The sequence below is a fragment of the Dioscorea cayenensis genome, chromosome 9 (assembly GCF_009730915.1).
Source record: "Dioscorea cayenensis subsp. rotundata cultivar TDr96_F1 chromosome 9, TDr96_F1_v2_PseudoChromosome.rev07_lg8_w22 25.fasta, whole genome shotgun sequence".
Classification (NCBI taxonomy): domain Eukaryota; kingdom Viridiplantae; phylum Streptophyta; class Magnoliopsida; order Dioscoreales; family Dioscoreaceae; genus Dioscorea; species Dioscorea cayenensis.
Window position 1 is genome coordinate 19,248,308 of NC_052479.1, and position 15,212 is coordinate 19,263,519.

The following is a 15,212-nucleotide window of genomic DNA, read 5'->3' on the forward strand; positions in this document are numbered from 1 at the left end:
TATACCAAGTACCAAAACTTCTTCATTCTCCATCTCTTGATCTAACCACCCCTCCAATAGGTCCGGACACAACATTTTTTGCACATAATCATCACTTAGCTCATCAGTGGTGTTAAAAAATTACAAAGTGCCATCAAAATCAAGAGAATGTCGCATGGCTTCGGCGAGGTGATATGTCAACTTATCATCTCCAACTCTTAATGTCAATTCTCCATCGTCCATGTCAATAAGGGCTTTGGAAGTGCACAAGAATAGTCTCCAAAGTATCAATGGAACCTCAACGTCATCATCAACATCTAACACCACAAAGTCCGCAAGAAAGATATACTTATCAACTTTCACAAGTACATCCTCAATGATGCCACTCGGATGTCTAACTGAACAATCGGGCAATTAAAGTGTCATCCGAGTGAGCCTAGGCTCTCCTAAGCCTAGTTTTTGAAAGAATGTATAAGGCATGACATTAATGCTAGCCCCTAAATCCTCTAATGCTTTCTCTTCACCCAAGTTTTCAATGTTGCATGAAATGATGAAGCTACCGGGATCTTTCTTCTTATTCGGCATACTCTTTTGTAACACCACCGAACATGAAGCATATAAGATCATAGATGCACACTCTTCCAACTTCCTCTTGTTGGTCAAGAAGCCTTTGAGATACTTTGCATAGGAAGGCATTTGAGACAACGCCTCTAAAAATGAGATGTTGATTTGCAACTACTTGAATAGACCTAAAAACTTCTTGTATAGGTCATCATTTTAGTCATTCTTCAATCTTGAAGGATAAGGAATTCTTGGCTTGTAAGGTGGGGGTGCCACCTCCTTCTCTTTAGCTCTCTCCTCAACTTCCACTTCCTTGAGTGACTCAACCGTTATCTTCTCACTAGGGAGCCTACTCTCAATTTTGTGACCACTTCTCAAAGTGATCGCCTTTACATGCTCTCTTGGATCTGTCTCCATGTTGCTAGCCAAACTCCCTTGAGGTCTTTCCGAGAGTGACTTCGCAATTTGTACCACTTAGTTCTCCAAGTTGTGCAATGATGCGGTGTGGTTGCGAAGTATAGCTTTAGCCGATTGAAATCTCGTATCTGCCGATCGAATGAACTTGGTCAAAGCCTTTTCTAAATCGGTCATCCGATTCTCCAACCCTGAAACTCTATTCTCCATATTCGAGGCTTGTTGTTGTTGGAAACCCGGTGGTGTCATAGCCTTCTGTTGCCTTTATTACTCCAAGAAAATTTTGGGTGGCTCCTCCACCCCGGATTGTAGGTATTGCTATACGGATTTCCTTTACCTCTCATTGCATTGCCTACAAAATCCACTTGTTCCACTGAAGTTGTATCACCAATAACAATCAGGCAATCAGATGAATTATGTCCTCCCCCACATCCATTACAACTCATCACTATCGCTAATCTAGGAGAAGTTAGGGTGTCTAACTTCATGCTTAAGGACTCAACCTGGGCAACCAATGATGTAACTGCATAAATCTCATGAAGTCCGTCTATCTTCTTTCTGTCTCATGTATTCCACTTATAACTGTTCATAGCCATCTCTTCAATGAGTTATCGAGCTTCTTCAGGGGTGTTGCTTAGTAAGGTTCCTTCTACTGCAGCATCAAGTACTTGCTTTGTGCTTGGGTTCAAACCATTGTAGAAAGTTTGGATAATCATCCACGTGGGGAACCCATGCTGAGGACATTTCTACAGGAGATCCTTGAACCTGTCCCATGTCTCAAAAAGAAACTCCAATTCTGTTTGCACAAAGGAGGATATTTCATTCTTGAGCTTCGCAGATTTTCCAGGAGGGAAATATCGGGCAAAAAAAAAAGCTTCTACCATCTCCTCCCAAGTAGTGATCGATGCTCTAGGTAATGAGCATAGCCATTGCTTTGCTCTCCTCTTCAAAGAAAATGGGAAGGCTCTCAACCTGATAGCATCATCTTTGACTCCATTAATCTTGAGCATGTCGCACACTTCTAAGAAATTCTCAATGTGATTGCTCCGATCCTTATCGGATAAACCATTAAATTGTGTCGATTGTTTTAACATATAGATAAAGCCTGGTTTGAGCTCAAAACTCTAAGCTGAAATTAATGGCCACAAAATACTAGACTGCGTGCCAAGAACTGCCAGCCTTGCGTAATCTGAGAGTGTCCTCTGCTAGTCATGTTGTTCTGCCATATCAGACCCTTCAACTTCTATCTCAGCTTGATTTGCCTATTCTTGCATAGGTTCCTTTCCCCGTCTATGAGTTCTTCCAATTTCCAAATCTCCATCAACTAATGTCAAAGGGTTGCCTCGGGTCATAACTTGGAGTTTTAAACAAAGAAAGAAAAACAAATCAGAACGATGGAAGAATAAGAAAGTGTGCAATAGACAAAGTGATAAATAGCTAAAATAGCAAACACATAATGCTTCCAAAATGCCTATTCCCTGGCAATGGTGCCAAAAACTTGACACATTCCTTGCATGTGTGTACCGCAAGTGCATAGGTTGTCGAAGCAATAAAGTACTCCGGTGAGTGGGTAGTCGTATCCACAAGGAATAGTGCTCAGAAACACAAGTATTGCTATCTAACTATAGTGAAAACCAAATTGTGATTTGAGTGAACAATATCAGTACAAATAGAAGTAAAGAAAGGAAAAGAAAGAGCAATAGAAATAAGGAGAGGTAATCGATAGAAAGATGGGGTACCCGGACATTGCTCACCCTAGGACTATTGTTTCAAGTGTAAGACTAATTATTATGCCTCTTAACTGATGTTTAAAGAGGCATGGAAATTCAAAAACACGGTCCTAAACCTAAGGTCAATCGTGACGAACCCTATACTATACCCCGCGAAAAGAGATACTCTCGACACCTCACACTGTGTAAGGTTGCTTGAATCTCTAGGCATTCTAAGTGATCCCTAATATAGATCTAACCCTTTGGTCCAGGCGAAAGACCCCTAATCACGATTAAGCCCCAGCACTAAAGATTACTTTAATACTTCACTCTGTTACTCGGGCAACTAAGCCCCAGTGGAGTTTGTCTCTTAACACTTCACTCTATCATGACTGCAAAGAACTCTTTGAAAGTGGAGCTAGGATTAGACATGGGCACGGACCCGTAACCGGCCCGGCCAACAATGCTAACCCGGCGGTCCGGGCCTGCCCGGCCAACCCGTCGGGTCACGGGTCACCGGAGGGTGACCCGGACCCGGCTCGGGTACAGTGCCAAACCGGCGGGCCGGGCCAGAACCCGCCGGTTCACGGGCCGGCCCGCCAGGTTTTTTTATAAAAATTTAATATTTTAAATAAATTTATAAAGTTATAAAGTTATTAATATAATTTTAAATATAAAACAAAATATCCAAAACAAATAATAACAAACAAATTGGTATGTGACTGATTTTATACGCAGTTGTTATGCAATTTGTTTGAAATTAGTCGATGTGGGACTAAATTATAATAATAAAAGACTTGTTTATTGATTTTAGCTTTTAGTATAGCATTTTTGTCAAAACAAAATTTATTGGTAGATTGGTTAGAGTAGTATATGATTTGTTTTAATGGTTTATGAAGTCTTGAGTTCAAATCATGGCGACCACAATTGTTGTTTTTTATTTGTTTTAAATCAAATCTAAACTTTAAATTTTTAAAAACTATTTAGGATAATTTCAAATAAATCACAAAAATTAAAAACTTTTAGTATTAATTTATTTTTTTAAAATTCTTATTATTGAATATTTTGATAATGTTTTAAAAGATGATACTTGTTAGTATAGGATTAAATTTAAATATTTTCAAGAATCATAGATTTGATTAAAAGGGAATATGAGACGATGGAAATTGAAAAAAAATTTATTATATACGAAATTTAATTTTCTATAAAAAAACAATTAAATATATAATTGAGAAATTAAAATAATAATGTTTATTTTTTACCGTTATTTAACATTATGTTATGATAAATATTTTTTAACATAATTTAGTTTTCTTACATTAAAATATATTATTAACAAAATTTTATTAGTTATTTATTCATCAGGATTTTGGTGAATATTATAATTTTAAGTTAATAATATATCTAGAAATACATAAAAATTTTAGAATTTTTCACCCAAAAAAATATACAAAAAAATATGTATGAAAGATTATAGTTTTAAATCAACAATAAGGTTATACTATTACACATCAATGACATTATGTTCTTTTTTTATATTTATTTTTAAATAATATTAATAACGGAGATAAGTAATGCATATAAAAACAATGGATTATAATGTTGAGTAACACAAAAAAGGGTGAGTAATACCTTTTTTTTATAATGGTTGCTACTAATAATTAAAGTAAATAATTTGACACAAAATGCAAAAATAATGGAATCTAAAAGGGTATATATAATTAAACAGAAAGTGAAAAACTAATTTTTTATTCTTTTTAAAGTATGTTTATATATGTTTCCTTTCTTTAATTAAACAAGGAAAAATTTGGGTTGGTGGATGAGGTATTTGAGGGATGAAAAGGTCATGGGTTCAAATCTTTTGGTGCTTTGAATCTAAGTTTTTTTTAAAAATAAAAAAAGGACTCAACCCGCCGGGTCGGCCCGGGTGACCCGCCGGGTCAACCAGCCGGGTCGGGGCAGCCCCAACCCGTAACCGGGCACGCTACAGTGCGGGCCGGTTACGGGTTACCGACCCGACCCGCCTAGTCAGCTGAACCGGCGGGTTTGGGCGGGTTGGTTTCGGGCCAAAAGACGGCCCGTGCCTCCCTCTAGCTAGGATAAATCACATCGGAAGAGAAAGGGGAAACATAATAAGAGTCAATGAAACAAAATCATCCTAGGATTTACAAGTCAAAGCACCCACTAGGGGTTTAGCTCTCCATGGAGCAATACATAATCAACAATGAAATCGAAAGTAAATGCATGCAATTCATAGATAAAACCCTCTTTATTCCGTATCGATGGTCTTGCGGAGCCACCTCATCTCCTCCAAAAGTTCCCTTGTGAAACCTAGGGCGCACCTCGCCGAATCGATCCCGACGAAAGCTCCCTCAATAGTTCTTCTCCAAAGGAACTCAATGTCGAATACTGTAGAACTGCTCCTCTAACCAAGCAAATGCCTCTCTAAACCTTAGCCGCGAGCGCCTGGAAAGATGGGCAAAAGGTAGGATAAAGATCCCCAAATAGAACTCTCAAAGCTTTATTTGTAGGGTTGGAATCGGGTATCCACACGGGCGTGTGGAATTTCCACACGGCAGTGTGGATTCCCAGATTTTGGTTTCCTGCGAGTTGTGAACAGTAACTGCTACAGTGATTTGCTACATTAAACTTCTACAATACTTCACCAAAATGCTCCCGGATCTACTTTTTCATCGAGGCCACATGAATGGGCACACATCCATGTGGTAGATCATGTCACGTCTTCACTAAAACCACATTGACGAAGCTCTTGATAATGTTGCACAAGTCGGAACATATGAGTGTGACTGCTTTTGTACCTGTCCACTTTGTGTATTCACTTGAGCACAATGGAGGTTGACTAGAGATGGCAATAATACCCATACCCGACCCAACCCGACCTGGACCCGACCCGAGTTTGACGGGTAAAACCCGATTTGACCGGGTTTCGGGTCGGGTTCGGGTAAAACCCGACTTGTATGAAATGGGTGCGGGTGCGGGTATGGGAATTCTAATACCCGACCCATACCCGAAATTAAAATTACTAAAATATTTATATATATATATACACATATATATACTAATATGTTCTACAACTTAACAATTTAGAATTTTTTATTTTTCCTCTTTGTTTGGTCTTATAATTTTATAATAATTTTATTTTATAAAAAATTATAATTACTTTTTAAGTTATTTTTTTTATAAAAAAATAATATATTTTTTTATTAATTTTTTTAATATTGAGGGCGGGGGTGGGTATACTCGCTGGGTACCCGATTACCCGTCGGGTGCGGGTGCGGGTTTGGGTTTTTAAAACCCGTCGGGTTCAGGTTCGGGTTCGGGTTCGGGTTCGGGTATACTAGTGGGGTATCGGGTACGGGTACGGCTATGGTAATACCCGCACCCGACCCGACCCGTTGCCATCCCTAAGGTTGACACACACCCACATGTCTTTGAGCACAACTTGTGTCTTCACGTTTATTTAGTCCAAAAAACTTAATTAATAATCGCGTCTGCAATCTACTATTTCTACCTGTCTTCCAAACTTGTCTCCACAACCCTAAATGCGCAAAAGAACACAAATACACACGAATAAGCGATAAGATCTGATAAAAGTAATGATCAATGCAAGAAAAAAATACTTCGTATTACTTATACACCTTATCAATATCCCTGGTTGACACTTAGTTGATTCACTCAGAGCCTCACAGAGAAGCACGATATAAGCACGATCATGGTCAAACCGTGTCGAGCCCGAAAACACCCTTTTTAACTCTAGATTCTAGGGTTTCTTTTTATTTTTTGTTTTGGAATTTTCTTTTCCACCGGGAGAGCATTGATAAGGATGAAGATTAAGCTTCATTGCACCACCTAAGGGGATCAAGGTCAAGTTGGAGGCTCAAGAAAAGTGGAGCTAGCTCATTTATGAAGCTTTTGAAACACAATTGAGAGGAGATTTGTAAAGAGGGAGATCATAATTCCTTACCTTGGTTCTTTCCTTTCTTCTTTTCAGTTGTATCAAGTCATGAAGGGCTAGTCATTTCACAGTTCCCAGAGATGTTGAACTTTGTTATTCTCGATACTTGAATACTTGTTTTCTTATGCCTATAGAGTTTTAATGCATTCTTGTGTTTTACATGTGTTTGCATAACTTGATGTGCTTGATTTGCATAGATGCTTGGGTAAAACTTGACGTGTGTGAATTGCCGTAGTTGTGATTGCCTGGCGTAGTTGTGATTTGCAAATAAGGCCTTGACGTATTTGAGAGCCATAGATGCAACAAAGCTTTTGAGCATCCACAAAGATCTTAGAATGTAATGGGGTAGGCATTAGATTCAAGTCAACATCTCGAGCACATAGGAATCATCACAGCCATTGTTCTCTTGTTACCAAAAACTCGATCCTAGTCTACCTGTTGGTTCCACCCTTATCTTATTATTCTTTTTTTACCTTTTTGTAAATCTTCAACCAACTCTATGATTTGTGATACATTAAAGGAGTAATTAGTACTAGAAGTCCAGTCCCTGTGGTTCAACAACCCCTACCCCCTATGGGGTACCACTTTATTACTTGTAATGATCTGTGCACTTGCGGAGAGTACATTAGAATTGATTATCCTTTAGGCTTAGAGTTTGATTGGTCTCTTCTTGTGGGATTCCCATACTTAAGGCAAATATAGGAGACTGGGGTGGAAGAGATTCCATCCTATAGTTCCTAGTGATTTAGACCTAGTCATCATGACATATTGGGACTAGTAGGCCTTTGAATTCCCCAGGTTTTACCCCAGAACATGATTGACACTTAATGCCTATCATAATTAATAATCAAGATAACTATAGTATATACTTCCAATTCCTTCTAAGTGTGCTTAACAACGTCTCCAATTTTATTGTTTAATAGTGTTGTACAAGTAAACTAAAGAAAGAGCATAAACGATTAAGTTATTGACTAAGTGAAACGAAGTAATAGGAGCCTCTCACCATTCCTCGGAAAATACAACCCTCGTGTTCACCCATAAGGTATTCTTTGATGACTCGTACACTTGCGGTATCATGGACCAATTGTAGTATTAAGTGCATACTTCCATGCTTATATATTTGCATAATTTACACAACCCATAACCGTTCCGTCAGAGGTTCCCCTACTAGATTTTGAAACATAGTGGGCACTGCACAAGGGAACTCAGAGGCCAATGCCACGGAGGGCAATTATTTTGTTACACTAACAAGAAACATCCTCGGCAATCCCTATCTTAGTCGAGGTCATTGCTAAGCTAGAAGTGTTTTTAGGCTAGCCCTGTAAATATTTTATATAACCTGTATAGTTATTTTGAATTCTAAAATGTTATTATTTTGGGCATTTGGTTCTAGAAATTGATTTTATTATTTTGATCTCATCTAATTCTCCCATTATAAGTTTTTATAGTTGAGCATGTAATTTTGTTTTCTCTACTGCAAAGGCTATGACAACCTCTATTTGGGCTATGATTTTGGTTAATTGAGTAACTAGGTTACTTAGCACTCTCCTTTTCTCCTATTTCTCAGGTTGTGGTGGTTGAGCGCACGGTAGAGTGTTGTGTTGGAAGTCTCTATGTCTTTTGTATCTTTGTTTAGGTTTATTGTCGTTTGCATTTATAAGTATTAAGTATGTATGAGGATGGATTCACTAGTTGACCGCCTATAAGTCGCTGTCACTATCCTATATATCAACAAGTTCTACTGTTATCTTTGCATTACTTTGGTTGGTCATAAAATGTTTCTTTTAGCAATGTAATTATTATTGCCTATTATTTTCTCTGGGTACATTGGTTGTGATACCAAGCCCCTAATACCTTGTTGTTCCTCGAGGGTTAGGGATCACTCATACCCCTCGCGTTATCGTGCAATTGTTATGAACTCAATTGCGGGTTAGGTTGTAACACCAAGTGCACTAGTTACACAAGTAGTTAAATGTACCTTGAGGTAGAAAGTCAAATCCACGGGGACTAGCTTTCCTAGTACCAGTTCACCCTCTGATATCTAGCTGGTAGTATGAATTTGTTACTCCTAAGACTAAGTAAGAAAATTGAAAACTATGGTGGAGAGATGACAAACTTTGGATAAAGTCAGGAGATGGGGAGATGCACTAAGCTTCCTTCTCTTAAGACAATTGCAATGATTTCCTATATTCGCTATTAGTAGAGTATTCTTGGACCATGGAGATCCCAAGAATATTTGATCCCTCTGGTCCTGGCAATAAACCCTGATCTCATATAGTAATAGATTATTACCCTAATCCTAAATGATGGTTTAGCCTCTTATATTCATAAATAAGAAGATACAATCCAAGATTAACGACAAAAAGGAAATCATAATGAAAACTCCCCCAATACTCCTCTCAATGGTTGCAATGGAATCCAAGGATGAAGAGGGCCAAATCGTTAATCACTCCCTCCGGACTATAGGAACAACATCAATCTATCCTTGAATGACGGCCTTTGGTTCTCCTTTCTAAATTATAGCGGTTCTCTCTATTCTTCACCAAAAAGACCCCTTTAAAACCTAACTCTCGGGCTTTTAAAAGTAGGTATGACTAGTGCATTGCCATCTGCACTTTATTGGCTAAGTTCAAGACTCAAATAGGTTAAAAACATCACAAATTAATTGGGATTTGCATGGCTTTGAAGACGGTTGCGTAAGGAGCTGGCTACTTATGCTTCTTCATTTCCTCTTTTTTGTAATCTACATGACATAAGCACGCTTGTGCTTCTATCTACATGGTCGTGCAAATAGAAAACTAGGTCGTATCGCACTTTACACTCAAATTTCTCGTCTCTTGTGATCTGCACAGCTTAAACACTTAAACACAACCTAAGCACTGCCATGCTTTTCTCTAGGGTGCTCGTACTCCCTTGTTGAGCTCTACTTCACTAGTATTTTGTTTCTTTTGTCCTGAAAACTTAAGTGCCTATTCAATAAAGCACAAAATATCCAAAGCATCACAAAAAATATAAAAAAGTTCAAGAATTGAAGCTAAATGTATGCAAACTACATGTCAACATCGTGTATATTATGCACTCATCAAATACAACTTTACTTGAACTTTTTGCTTATCCTCAAGCAAAGAAATACAAAATACAAAAAATGAAATGAGTGCATGACCTCTAATATCAAGGTAAACATGAGTCTCTTATGCGTTGGGAAACAAAGTGATAAGTGTGCGCCAAAAGTAAGCAAAGAAAGATAAGTTTCACCTGATACTTGTACCCCTCCCCCTTACGCGCACATGATTGTGCATCAACCCTAAACCATGGGTCCTATGTTTGGCAAAGATTGACTAAGCCTATCTATGTCTTTATTCTCCTAAGAACTAACTGCTAAAGAGTACTAGGTGGTAAGTAGCTTCACATACCCTTGAGGTAGTCGTTTCTCCAATAGATCATAAAATGTACACTTGTATTTAATTCCCAAAATCCAACTACTCAATAGGGGCATTTATTCATTAAGGGTGATAGTTCTTTTTACCATCTTTTGTGATATTTTCCCAATAGGGCAAGAATTTGACTTCCTGGTTTTATTTTATAGTTTTTTTTTAACATAAGACAAATGGTCTATTGCCTCTCCCAAGTTACAAGTGACTCCATGGTTAGGGTTTAGAGTGTGTTTGGTTCTCAAATTGGGAATGAGGAATTGAATAGGAATGGAAATGAAGGGGAGTGAAGTAGGAATGGGAATAAATAATGTGTTAGGTTGGTAAAATATAAGAGAGTAATTCATTGGGAATAGGAAAAGTAAAAATAGAACATGTGGTAAAAAACTTTTATACCCTTAATACAAGTTAATAAAAAAAATTTTAGGTTAGATAATAACTATTTTTTATAATAAATAATAATTATTTTTAAATTAAAAATATTTTGACTATTGTTATTTCATTTAACTAAATATTTCACTTTAATTATTATTTATTATTAAAATTATCTATTTAATTATTATTTGAACTAGATCACTATCTTTAATTATGATTTATTATTATTTCACATTAATTATTATTTATTATTCAAATGATCTATTTAATTATTATTTAAATTAAATTATTGTTTTATTTATTAGTTATTATTATTTCATTTAGTTATTATTTATTATTAAAATTATCTGTTTAATTATTGTTGAATTAAATTATTGTTTTAATTATTGTATAAGAGTGGGCGAATTTGAAATTTCACTCCAAGGAGTGAGCAAGGAACTATTGTTCACTCCTCACTCATCACTCACCCACTACTCTCTCACTCCCATACATAATTATCCAAATAAGGCTTTAGAATTACAAAGTAATGATTCTCACTCCATGGCTTGCAACCAAACTCCCCTTTACTATGAAATTAATGGTGTTTCCAAGACAAGAGGTAAAATCACACTTATGTTTAATGAAAATTACACTTACACTAATGTCCCCTTAAGCTAGAAATCCCAAATTGATATCATGGATCGTCATCATTTACTCATCAAACCATAATCATATATACACAAGTAAACCCCTTCCTCACACTTAAATTGTACATTGCCCTCAATGCACACAATATATGCATAAAATTTTGCAAGGTAAAGCATATTAAGGGGATATAGTTTGGGACTTTACTTAACACAGAGAGCAATGTTACCACTTTTAATGTGGGAGTCCTATTGCCATACAACCATATTAAAAGCCTATGAATAGAAGAGGGTACACAAGTGAAGCTTGAGAAGTATAAATATAGAAAGTAGAAGAACATAACTAGAGTAATAAAAGAGAACAAAATAACAAAAAAGTTTAGCAGACTCCCCTTGCTAACTTGAAAGTACAAGTTGGAAAATAAAAATCACTATAATAGAATAAAAAGTATTAACAAAAAGTTTAAAAACATCTACGGTGCTCAAAACTCGATGCTCTTGGTAGAGTCAATGTCACCAAAAAAGATCCTCCATGCCTACAACATATCAGGACGGACCAACGGGAAAGCCGGGTGGAGGGGAAAGCTGGACGTCCAAGTGTGTGGCTATCCTCTAAACACTTCTTGTCAACCACTACCAAAAGGCTAGAGAATAAAGGAGCTGGGGTGGCATGGCTAGAGGAAGCAAACAATGGGGAGGGGGATACGGTACCCAATGCGGAAGCTGATGGCTTAGTGGCAGAAATGATAGCTTTAGCATCAATAACACAGTACTGAACACTTTTGGGTGTCCACACCAGTCACTGTATCCCCAATGATCTCAACGTATCGGTGGTGATCCGAAAAAAAAAACCTTGACCATCCTATCTAGCTGGTCCTCTATAGAATGCTGATCCCTCAGATGAACGGAGTGATGTAAGTGTTAGGATTATGCCCTCGAATGCCAACGAGGATACTTGTATTAGGGCATTTCATTTGTATTATACATTCTTATTTAGTAGCCATTTATTTTGATGTTCATATAAATCTTGTGATGGCATTATAATTAGTTTTGAATATCATAGTCCATGTGTATTAAGTTAAATCTTCTACTCTTTGTGGGATAAAGAAAAGAGCACTAGAAGAGCTTGGTACTTATACACTTAAATAGTTCACAAATCAGAGAATCTTTAATTGGGCGTTAAAGGTTCGTAAGGATTTGTATGACATATACTTTGACAAAGAGTGCTAGTTGAACACTATGGGATAGTGGGAGCATATGCCATAAATACATCATTGGGAATTGGTGTATTCGAACATGACTCGCAATAATCCAATCACATGGGTTTTACTCTTTGACAGTCAATGATTGGGATTGTTGGTTATGATCATATGAGTAGACCTTAGACCTGAGATATCATGATCACAATGTACTTGTGACGTCTAGTCTGTTACTAGAGTTTTGTTAGGCTCAGTTCACCTTTTGGTAGGGCCGACCTCGAAGTGCGACTATGTCGGGCATGTAGCAGTTGTGAGTGATCACCAAGAAGGAATTCGTTCTCTCCGAAGTAAACAAGTCAGTATCCTATGTGACTATAAGTATGTGAGATTAGAAGACCTTGGCCAAGGCAGCCAAACTAATCGTGTGGGACACGAAGGGTAGTTTTGTAATCTCAACCACTATAGTTATTTGCATATGATCGAGTTTAGTGAGTTTGACCATTACCATGGCTCTCACTCGGTTGGGATACAAGAACGAAAGGTTTATACACATATGGTAATCATAATCGGAAAGGTTCGTAATGATCTACTCATTCGTGTTCAATTGGGCTACGACGTGGGGCCATGGGGCTGGCTAGGTGTTACCCACGTCCTTTGGTATCCTCCCATTGCCAATCGAAACGAACCTAGGGAAGTCACGCTTAAAGGGATAAAGAATCAGTCTCGTTTTGCGTACAGGGGTAAAATTATCAATTTACAATTTTACTTCATGGGATGAGTCAAATTGTAAATTGATCTAGGGTTTTTGTCTTAAGTCTAAATTTTGATTTAAATTCGATGGAGTCGAATAGATAATCAAAATTATGAGGACTCAAAGATAAAAGTGGTTTTAGTTAGATTAGGACTCATATTTCTAATAGAACTTCTATGATAATGTTTATCATATTATGAAGGTTCATATTTTGAATAGGACTTCATAATTGAATGATGTTTATCATGTTATGAAGATTCATATTTTGAATAGAACTCATAATTGAATAATGTTTATCATGTTTTATGAAGTTTCTATAAATATGACTCCTCTCCAACTATGGAATTAACTCAATTAATTCTCTAGTGAGAAAATCCCCTAGCTCTCTCTTCCTCTCTAACTCTAGCCGCTATTTGGAGAAGAAGAGGAGATTGTCTCTTAATTCCGGCGTGTGATCTAGAGGCGTGGAACTTTCGTTCGGCGCTAGGAGATCTACGACAATCCGAGAGATAAGTTCGGCGCATCAAAAGAAAGAAAATTATTAAGAGGTAATTTTCTAGGCCTTTTAATTAAATTACGGTGCTCATTAAAACAATTAGAATATATATCACAAATATATTATTGCTTCCGCATGCCCTTTTAATGTTATTTGATATTTGCGATATTACCTAACAGTAAGGACCAACATAGATGACTCCGACTCGGGAGTCAGTAGCCTAATGATGAATAAAAGTGGAGAACACATGCCCCATATGAGGGGAAATCCATTTACCATGCTCAGCAGGTTAAGGAAATCCTTGTTGTTGACCATCCTTGTGCTATCTCCCCACCCTATCATAACGTTTAAGGAGAGCATGAACATATATGAGGATGGGGGAGCGAAGTTAAGTGGCCTTTGACCAGTGAAGATCAAAAACTAAATCGGTGATAAGGTAGCTCCACATCCGCTCATGTGGCTCGCCATGGGGCCAAGAGATGAGAAGTGCCTCGTACTCTGGCATCCTTGCGAAGTCAACATCATACAAACCGACACCTAATTAGCTCATGCTTAAGAATGCTTCTTTTCCATTGAATTGCTCTAAAATTGCTTCATTAGCTCCCTCATGCTTGCTATGCTTCACCCTTGCCCTGAGATAGATATATTAATAGATTAAGCACCATTTTCTAAATAAAATATTGAAGACATGCTAATTGAGTGTGAGAACTGATTGAAATAATTTTAAACTTACACACTTATCTCAAGCTAACAATGAATTCCCTAGTTTAAGCAGGAAATACCGTTAGTGAAAAGAAAATCATGATTTAAATTAAAGAAGCCATAGATTATAGGATTACTTCTTGTTCAAGCAGAGCTGACACAGAATTAGCATGGCTCCTATCTTGAACTATAACTTAGGCATCATGCTATGTTTAAACAAGAAAGTAGCCTAACCAAATTTCCAAATGCTAGCAGGATTCAACAAACTACAACACATTCAAAGATTCCCCTGCATAATAAAATAAATTTGAGAGGAAAACTTAAATGGGTTAATATATAAATCTTATAAACCATAACCATGCATATGAGTCATACACTTCAATGTTTTATTACCAAGGTTAGCATCTGGAGAATCAATCTAACCTTGAATCAAAAAATAGTATTGGTATGCTGGGAACATATCACATCCACTTATACAACTAATGGAAACTTTCCAGGACATGCTACAAGCAATCGACCAATAAAAAACCAACCATTATGAACTATTAGGAACAAATATCATACATCCCATTGGCAAATGGATTCATAAATCAACTATGCATGCTCTTGCTATAATGAAACATTTGTCATGCCCCCAACCCAGTGTGGCGAGCCCAAAATGTGGACAAAAGGCCGCACACCCAATTGGTCAAGACCAAGTGGGCATGCAAGGCCTCAACCCCTAAACAAAATAGAAAACACAAAATACAAAACATACAAATAGCACAACACCAAGTATTTACATATTGGAGTTTAGAATGTTAATACAAGACAATGTCAAATACAATGACAAACTACAACAAAAACTGCTAAGGCACCCACCAACAAAAAAGGGGCACACGCTACCTGATGACTCGGCTAGACTGACCCTTGCAAGACCTTACTCCTAATTTGAAATAAATAATCAACAACTTGATGAGCTTCAAAAAACCCAGTAAGCAATCCACTAAAAACAAA

The 15,212-nt window shown here is 37.2% G+C and overlaps 1 non-coding gene across 1 annotated transcript; it reads left to right on the forward strand.

Moving 5' to 3' along the window:
- Window positions 1–1,680: 1,680 nt before the first annotated feature.
- Window positions 1,681–1,787, forward strand: LOC120269687. The gene has a single exon (XR_005539329.1). It is a non-coding gene; the product is annotated as a small nucleolar RNA R71 (small nucleolar RNA).
- The last annotated feature ends 13,425 nt before the right edge of the window (window positions 1,788–15,212 follow it).